Raw genomic sequence first — 9,227 nt, forward strand, 5'->3', positions numbered from 1 at the left:
GGGGGGCCCGCGCCCCGCCGGATGGGTTTTGGATCTGATAAATGCACGCATCCCCCAGAGGGGTCAGCGCTCGTTTGCATGTATTAGCTCTAGAATTACCACAGTTATCCGAGTAACGTGTGGAGCGATCAAAGGAACCATGACTGATTTAATGAGCCATTCGCAGTTTCACTGTACCGGCCGTGTGTACTTAGACCTGCATGGCTTAATCTTTGAGACAAGCATATGTTACTGGCAGGATCAACCAGGTAGCTGCACCGCGGTGGTGAAAGGGACACCAGCTAACGTCGCGGCCACCTCGGCGTGCTCCATCCCCCGGGCAGGGTCAGGGGCCCACCTCGGTACCGGACGCCCACCATCGGTGCAGCAGGGGTGCGCCGTCAGCGTGGGGGAGAGAGCCCTCGTCAGCTCCCAGCACGCGCGCGCGCTACTGTGGGACGTAACCGAGAAATGAGTGATTCCGTGACCAGGCGGGGTGAGGCCAAGCATGTGTTGAACTAACCCGATCCACTGCTGGCTCTCACCCGTACACCATGGACGCCGATAGCGGACACCTGTGTAGACAGACCGGCCTTCAACGCTTCCCTCAGACGGTTCCGGGTGAGGATCGTGTCTTTTCAGACCGAGGCCCCCCCATAGAGGCATGCCCGCTGGTTTGGGGAGGAACTACCCGGGCGGCACAGAAGGCTTCAACCCTAGGCCCAACCCAAGGCCTGTGTCTCGGTCATCATGATCATACCGAGGCTGCCGACCTCCCATCCTGAAGGAGCGCACACACCTCATGGGAGAGTTTTTGATAGGTATGTCATGTTGAGGCTGCCGTCCTCAATGAGCGCAGTCACCCCTTTTGTACAGCTTTCGTTGGTGAACGATCATACCCGAGAGGCTGCCGACCTACCCGTCCTGAAGGAGCGCATCCACCTCTCGCCCTATTCCTGTACCTAGGTATGTCGCACCGAGGTTGCGGCTCTGAGCAATATATAGGATATGAGCTCGCACCTCATTGTACATTGCGCATTGGTTTGACCGGTTGTCTTTCTTATGACAGGGAGAAACCTTAAGTGGTAACCCGAGAGCCTAACCCCTGGCGGGCATCGTATGCCAATAGATCGGGAGAGCTCCGAACGCCCTCGAGATTGACGCTCTCCCTAAAAACCTGCTGGTAGGTTTTTGCAATCCACCGTACGCGTTTTCCTCCACGGCCGGGGAGGTTCTCGCCAGCCATGCCCGCCAAGGCAAATCTTCCCTCGGACACACCTCGGACGCTCGACCCCTGAAAAGGCCTGGCTGAACCAAGTGATGGTCGATGCTACTGGTATAACTGAAAAACCCCTGGCGGACTTGGGTTCGGATAACGGTCTTAGAGCGCACCTAGGTACTGTGCCATTGGATCCGGTAAGGCCAGCCGAAACCAGCATCTTCCGGGCTTGCGCACAGCACCCTCCGGATACGCACAGGCCGAGGTAGAGCATGTGAGGCTGGTGCCTGGAGGTCGGCGAGACCTCCAGTGTTAGGGGGGTCACCACTCCACCCCTAACCGGTGAAAGTGTTAGAGTCAGGCTAATGTTACCTTCACGCACCGCCTTGCATCCAGGCCTTATGAATGGGATAACCATTATAAGGTTAGGATGAACTCAAGAGACATGCTCTCCTATATACCTGCTGGTAGGTGTTTGCAATGCACCGTATGCGTTTTCCTCCACGGCCGGGGAGGTACTCGCCAGCCATGCCCGCCAAGGCAAATCTTCCCTCGGACACACCTCGGACGCTCGACCCCCGAAAAGGCCTGGCTGATCAAAGTGATGGTCGATGCTACTGGTATAACAGAAAAACCCCTGGCGGACTTGGGTTCGGATAACGGTCTTAGAGCGCACCTAGGTACTGTGCCATTGGATCCGGTAAGGCCAGCCGAAACCAGCATCTTCCGGGCTTGCGCACAGCACCCTCCGGATACGCACAGGCCGAGGTGGAGCATGCAGGCTGGAGGTTGGACAGACCTCCATAAGGGGGGTCACCACTCTTACACCCATGCCCAGCAGTGGCATTTCGGTCGGGCGCAAGCAGTGGTTCGAAGGCCTGAGAGACACGGATGTCTTTGACCTCCATCAGCAGGGGTCACTTATCCCTCCCCTTAAGCCGTCAAGGTGCATTAGAGTCGGGCTAGTTCACCTTAACGCACTGCCTTTCTTCTGATCCTTATTATGGTACAATCATATAAGGCTCAGAAAGCATGCTCCCCTATATACCTGCTGGTAGGTGTTTGCATTACACCGTTAGCGCATTCCTCCAGGGTCGGGGAGATGCCAGACAGCCATGCCCGCCAAGGCAAATCTTCCCTCGGACACACCTCTGAGACTCGATTGCCGAAAGGGCATGGCTGATTCAATAAGTGGTTCGTGGCAATGGTATAACACCTACCATTCTCAAACACATGGGGGGGGTTTACGGCCTTAGAGCGCACCTAGGTGCTATACCATTGGATCCGGTAAGGCCAGCCGAAACCAGCATCTTCCGGGCTTGCGCATAGCACCCTCCGGATACGCACAGGTCGAAATACATTACGTGAGGATGGAGGTAGGACGACCTCCATAAGGGGGAGCATCACGCCTCCACCCTTGCCCAGCGTGGGCACTTTGCTCGGGCACAGCCCGTGTCATTTAAAGGCCTGGATCTTTTCAGACCTCCGGGGGGGGCCTCACTCCCCCCCTACTTTGCTCAGAGGGAGCCTCTTACTCGGATAAAGTGATATAGTGTCTGCCATTGCAGGCCTGGATCATCTGTGACTTCCAGGGAGAGGCCTCTCAACTCCTCTCTTAAGCCGAAGCGTGCACTTTAAACGGATAAAGTGTGTGGCATTACATGCCTTTAAGCCTGGAACCTTTCTGACATCCACATATAGGGCCCTCATGCTTAATCATAAGCCCAACATGTACACTTTAATCGGATAAAGTGTGTGACATTACATGCTTTCATGCATGGAGCCTTTCTGACATCCACACATAGGGCCCTCATGCTTAATCATAAGCCCAACATGTACACTTTAATCGGATAAAGTGTGTGACATTACATGCTTTCATGCATGGAGCCTTTCTGACATCCACACATAGGGCCCTCATGCTTAATCATAAGCCCAAATGTGCACTTTAATCGGATAAAGTGTGTGACATTACATGCTTTCATGCATGGAGCCTTTCTGACATCCACAGAGAGGCCCCTCATCCTCTCTCATAAGCCCAAGAGTGTCATTTAGTCGGATAAATTGTGTGGCATTACATGCCTTTATTCCTGGATCCTTCCTCACATCCAGAGAGAGGCATACCAACCTACTCTCATAAGCCCAACATGTACACTTTAATCGGATAAAGTGTGTGACATTACATGCTTTCATGCATGGAGCCTTTCTGACATCCACACATAGGGCCCTCATGCTTAATCATAAGCCCAAATGTGCACTTTAATCGGATAAAGTGTGTGGCATTACATGCTTTCATGCATGGAGCCTTTCTGACATCCACACATAGGGCCCTCATGCTTAATCATAAGCCCAAATGTGCACTTTAATCGGATAAAGTGTGTGACATTACATGCCTTTAAGCCTGGAACCTTTCTGACATCCACATATAGGGCCCTCATGCTTAATCATAAGCCCAACATGTACACTTTAATCGGATAAAGTGTGTGGCATTACATGCTTTCATGCATGGAGCCTTTCTGACATCCACACATAGGGCCCTCATGCTTAATCATAAGCCCAAATGTGCACTTTAATCGGATAAAGTGTGTGGCATTACATGCTTTCATGCATGGAGCCTTTCTGACATCCACACATAGGGCCCTCATGCTTAATCATAAGCCCAAATGTGCACTTTAATCGGATAAAGTGTGTGACATTACATGCCTTTAAGCCTGGAACCTTTCTGACATCCACATATAGGGCCCTCATGCTTAATCATAAGCCCAACATGTACACTTTAATCGGATAAAGTGTGTGACATTACATGCCTTTAAGCCTGGAACCTTTCTGACATCCACATATAGGGCCCTCATGCTTAATCATAAGCCCAACATGTACACTTTAATCGGATAAAGTGTGTGACATTACATGCTTTCATGCATGGAGCCTTTCTGACATCCACAGAGAGGCCCCTCATCCTCTCTCATAAGCCCAAGAGTGTCATTTAGTCGGATAAATTGTGTGGCATTACATGCCTTTATTCCTGGATCCTTCCTCACATCCAGAGAGAGGCATACCAACCTACTCTCATAAGCCCAAAAGTGCACTTTATTCGGATAAAGTGTGCAAAATTCCATGCATGGATCATTTGTGAGATCCATAAAGAGGCCTCTCAAATCCTCTAAAATGCCCAGGGAGTGACCTTTGGTCGGGCAAAGCGTGCGCCATAATCCTTGTCTTCATTTATGGTATACCATATATGTGGCTTTCAGAAGACCCTCTCCCCTATATACCTGATGGTAGGTGTTTGCATATCACCCATTCATAAAATCATCCAGACAGGGGGAATGAGATGCATGTCCGTCTGGGTGCACATTCGGCGGGCACTGTCAGAGGATCGAGGCCTCTGGATGATCCACCCCTTGGTCAAAATTGGAACATAGTGCGATTTTTGAACACAAAATCATACGTATGGTATAACATTTTTATCGACATAGAATTATTTTCGCCGAAAACTGACGCCTATGGTATACCAAATGAAGCGACATAGAATATTTTCCACTTGAAAACTTCGTGCTGCTGGTATATTTATGGACTTTGTGCATATTCTGAAGATTACTACTTGTATATGGTCTAACTCAGGAAGGGAAATAGACTAATTTCCAACAAAAACCTCATGCTACTGGTAAATTTAAGGACTCTGTGCATTGCCTGAAGATTACTACTTGTATAAGGTATAACTCAGGAAGGGAAATAGACTAATTTCCAACAAAAACCTCATGCTACTGGTATATTTAAGGACTCTGTGCATTGCCTGATATGACACTTCAGAGTCAATTTACACCTATTTCTAAGCAAGATAGAAAAAAAAACTGACAATTTTTCTTGATCCTGGGGATGTACCCGAGCTAAAGAGCATGTTTTTCGGACACTTTTATGCTTTTTTCCCTTAAAGCCACCACCTGGCAATGTTATAGCATTGGACTCTGTGCATTTCCTGAAGAAAATATCTTGTGTATGGTCTAACAAAGTAAGGGACATAGACTAATTCACTCATAAAACTCCATGCTTCTGGTATATTTAGGGACTTTGTGCAATTTCTGACTTGAAAACCTCCACATGATGTTGGTATAATAACTTTACCTCATGCCCAGATGAGTGCACCTTCATCGGACACTTCAACTAGGCTGAGGTGTCTGGAGGGTCCACCCAGTGGCACGTACATATGGTATAACAGAAAAAAAACGATGGAGTACCGGTGACATCTTGTGGACTTTAAGAGTCAATGCGCCTTCCAAATAAGATTAAACTGTGCACTTTTTTTCTAACAGCATTTAACCATGGTATAATTTAAACTAAACTCTCCTCTTTTATTCTAAGTTCATTTGGCCATGGTATATTTTATTTAAAATGGCCTTTTTTACTCAAAGTGTCTTTTCTACTGGTATATTTAATTTAAAAAGGCCTCTATTTTATTCTAAGTGTCTATGCCTCTGGTATATTTAATTTAAAAAGGCCTCTTTTTTATTCTAAGTGTCTATGCCTCTGGTATATTTAATTTAAAAAGGCCTCTTTTTTATTCTAAGTGTCTATGCCTCTGGTATATTTAATTTAAAAAGGCCTCTATTTTATTCTAAGTGTCTATGCCTCTGGTATATTTAATTTAAAAAGGCCTCTTTTTTATTCTAAGTGTCTATGCCTCTGGTATATTTAATTTAAAAAGGCCTCTATTTTATTCTAAGTGTCTATGCCTCTGGTATATTTAATTTAAAAAGGCCTCTATTTTATTCTAAGTGTCTATGCCTCTGGTATATTTAATTTAAAAAGGCCTCTATTTTATTCTAAGTGTCTATGCCTCTGGTATATTTAATTTAAAAAGGCCTCTATTTTATTCTAAGTGTCTATGCCTCTGGTATATTTAATTTAAAAAGGTCTCTATTTTAGTCTAAGTGTCTATGCTACTGGTATATTTTATTTAAAACGGCCTCTATTTTAGTCTAAGTGTCTATGCCTCTGGTATATTTAATTTAAAAAGGCCTCTATTTTATTCTAAGTGTCTATGCCTCTGGTATATTTAATTTAAAAAGGCCTCTATTTTATTCTAAGTGTCTATGCTACTGGTATATTTTATTTAAAACGGCCTCTTTTTTATTCTAAGTGTCTATGCTGCTGGTATATTCTTGGACTTTGAAAAATCTTAACAGCGCCTAACCCTTAAATAGGGATGGTCGGAATACGGAACACGCAATACGCAATGTGCAATCCCAGCGCGACCTACTGCTTAGGGATGGCTGCAATACGGAACACGCAATGCGCAATACGCAATGAGCAATCCCAGCGCGACCTACTGCTTAGGGATGGCTGCAATACGGAACACGCAATACGCAATGAGCAATCCCAGCGCGACCTACTGCTTAGGGATGGCTGCAATACGGAACACGCAATGCGCAATGTGGAATGTGCCTTTCCCGCCCTCTTGATTAGGGACCAGGTGTGTTCTATTAAGGAAGCTTAATAACTTTACCTCATGCCCAGATGAGTGCACCTTCATTGGACACTCCAAGTGGACAGATGTGTCTGGAGGAGCCACCCAGTGGCAAATGCGTATGGTATAACAGAAAAAATGGACTTAGTGCATTTTCTGATCAGACACTTCAGACTGGATTTACACCTATTTCTAAGCAAGATAGAGAAAAAAACTGACAATTTTTCTTGATCCTGGGGATGTACCTGAGCTAAAGAGCATGTTTTTTGGACACTTTTATGCTTTTTTCACTAAAAGCCACCACCTGCTGCTGGTATATTTAAGGACTCTGTGCATTGCCTGAAGATTACTACTTGTATATGGTCTAACTCAGGAAGGGAAATAGACTAATTTCCAACAAAAACCTCATGCTACTGGTAAATTTAAGGACTCTGTGCATTGCCTGAAGATTACTACTTGTATATGGTCTAACTCAGGAAGGGAAATAGACTAATTTCCAACAAAAACCTCATGCTACTGGTAAATTTAAGGACTCTGTGCATTGCCTGAAGATTACTACTTGTATATGGTCTAACTCAGGAAGGGAAATAGACTAATTTCCAACAAAAACCTCATGCTACTGGTAAATTTAAGGACTCTGTGCATTGCCTGAAGATTACTACTTGTATAAGGTATAACTCAGGAAGGGAAATAGACTAATTTCCAACAAAAACCTCATGCTACTGGTATATTTAAGGACTCTGTGCATTGCCTGATATGACACTTCAGAGTCAATTTACACCTATTTCTAAGCAAGATAGAAAAAAAAACTGACAATTTTTCTTGATCCTGGGGATGTACCCGAGCTAAAGAGCATGTTTTTCGGACACTTTTATGCTTTTTTCCCTTAAAGCCACCACCTGGCAATGTTATAGCATTGGACTCTGTGCATTTCCTGAAGAAAATATCTTGTGTATGGTCTAACAAAGTAAGGGACATAGACTAATTCACTCATAAAACTCCATGCTTCTGGTATATTTAGGGACTTTGTGCAATTTCTGACTTGAAAACCTCCACATGATGTTGGTATAATAACTTTACCTCATGCCCAGATGAGTGCACCTTCATCGGACACTTCAACTAGGCTGAGGTGTCTGGAGGGTCCACCCAGTGGCACGTACATATGGTATAACAGAAAAAAAACGATGGAGTACCGGTGACATCTTGTGGACTTTAAGAGTCAATGCGCCTTCCAAATAAGATTAAACTGTGCACTTTTTTTCTAACAGCATTTAACCATGGTATAATTTAAACTAAACTCTCCTCTTTTATTCTAAGTTCATTTGGCCATGGTATATTTTATTTAAAATGGCCTTTTTTACTCAAAGTGTCTTTTCTACTGGTATATTTAATTTAAAAAGGCCTCTATTTTATTCTAAGTGTCTATGCCTCTGGTATATTTAATTTAAAAAGGCCTCTTTTTTATTCTAAGTGTCTATGCCTCTGGTATATTTAATTTAAAAAGGCCTCTTTTTTATTCTAAGTGTCTATGCCTCTGGTATATTTAATTTAAAAAGGCCTCTATTTTATTCTAAGTGTCTATGCCTCTGGTATATTTAATTTAAAAAGGCCTCTTTTTTATTCTAAGTGTCTATGCCTCTGGTATATTTAATTTAAAAAGGCCTCTATTTTATTCTAAGTGTCTATGCCTCTGGTATATTTAATTTAAAAAGGCCTCTATTTTATTCTAAGTGTCTATGCCTCTGGTATATTTAATTTAAAAAGGCCTCTATTTTATTCTAAGTGTCTATGCCTCTGGTATATTTAATTTAAAAAGGCCTCTATTTTATTCTAAGTGTCTATGCCTCTGGTATATTTAATTTAAAAAGGTCTCTATTTTAGTCTAAGTGTCTATGCTACTGGTATATTTTATTTAAAACGGCCTCTATTTTAGTCTAAGTGTCTATGCCTCTGGTATATTTAATTTAAAAAGGCCTCTATTTTATTCTAAGTGTCTATGCCTCTGGTATATTTAATTTAAAAAGGCCTCTATTTTATTCTAAGTGTCTATGCTACTGGTATATTTTATTTAAAACGGCCTCTTTTTTATTCTAAGTGTCTATGCTGCTGGTATATTCTTGGACTTTGAAAAATCTTAACAGCGCCTAACCCTTAAATAGGGATGGTCGGAATACGGAACACGCAATACGCAATGTGCAATCCCAGCGCGACCTACTGCTTAGGGATGGCTGCAATACGGAACACGCAATGCGCAATACGCAATGAGCAATCCCAGCGCGACCTACTGCTTAGGGATGGCTGCAATACGGAACACGCAATACGCAATGAGCAATCCCAGCGCGACCTACTGCTTAGGGATGGCTGCAATACGGAACACGCAATGCGCAATGTGGAATGTGCCTTTCCCGCCCTCTTGATTAGGGACCAGGTGTGTTCTATTAAGGAAGCTTAATAACTTTACCTCATGCCCAGATGAGTGCACCTTCATTGGACACTCCAAGTGGACAGATGTGTCTGGAGGAGCCACCCAGTGGCAAATGCGTATGGTATAACAGAAAAAATGGACTT

General features: G+C 44.3%; 1 non-coding gene across 1 annotated transcript in view; it reads right to left on the minus strand.

Moving 5' to 3' along the window:
- Nucleotides 1-251, minus strand: part of LOC143508224 (18S ribosomal RNA) — a 1,839-nt gene extending 1,588 nt beyond the window's left edge. Inside the window, exon 1 of the ribosomal RNA XR_013129242.1 lies at nucleotides 1-251. This exon is cut by the window's left edge and continues 1,588 nt beyond it. This is a non-coding gene — a ribosomal RNA (18S ribosomal RNA).
- Between the last annotated feature and the right edge of the window lie 8,976 nt (nucleotides 252-9,227).

Source organism: Brachyhypopomus gauderio, unplaced genomic scaffold (assembly GCF_052324685.1).
Source record: "Brachyhypopomus gauderio isolate BG-103 unplaced genomic scaffold, BGAUD_0.2 sc842, whole genome shotgun sequence".
Taxonomy (NCBI): Eukaryota; Metazoa; Chordata; class Actinopteri; order Gymnotiformes; family Hypopomidae; genus Brachyhypopomus; species Brachyhypopomus gauderio.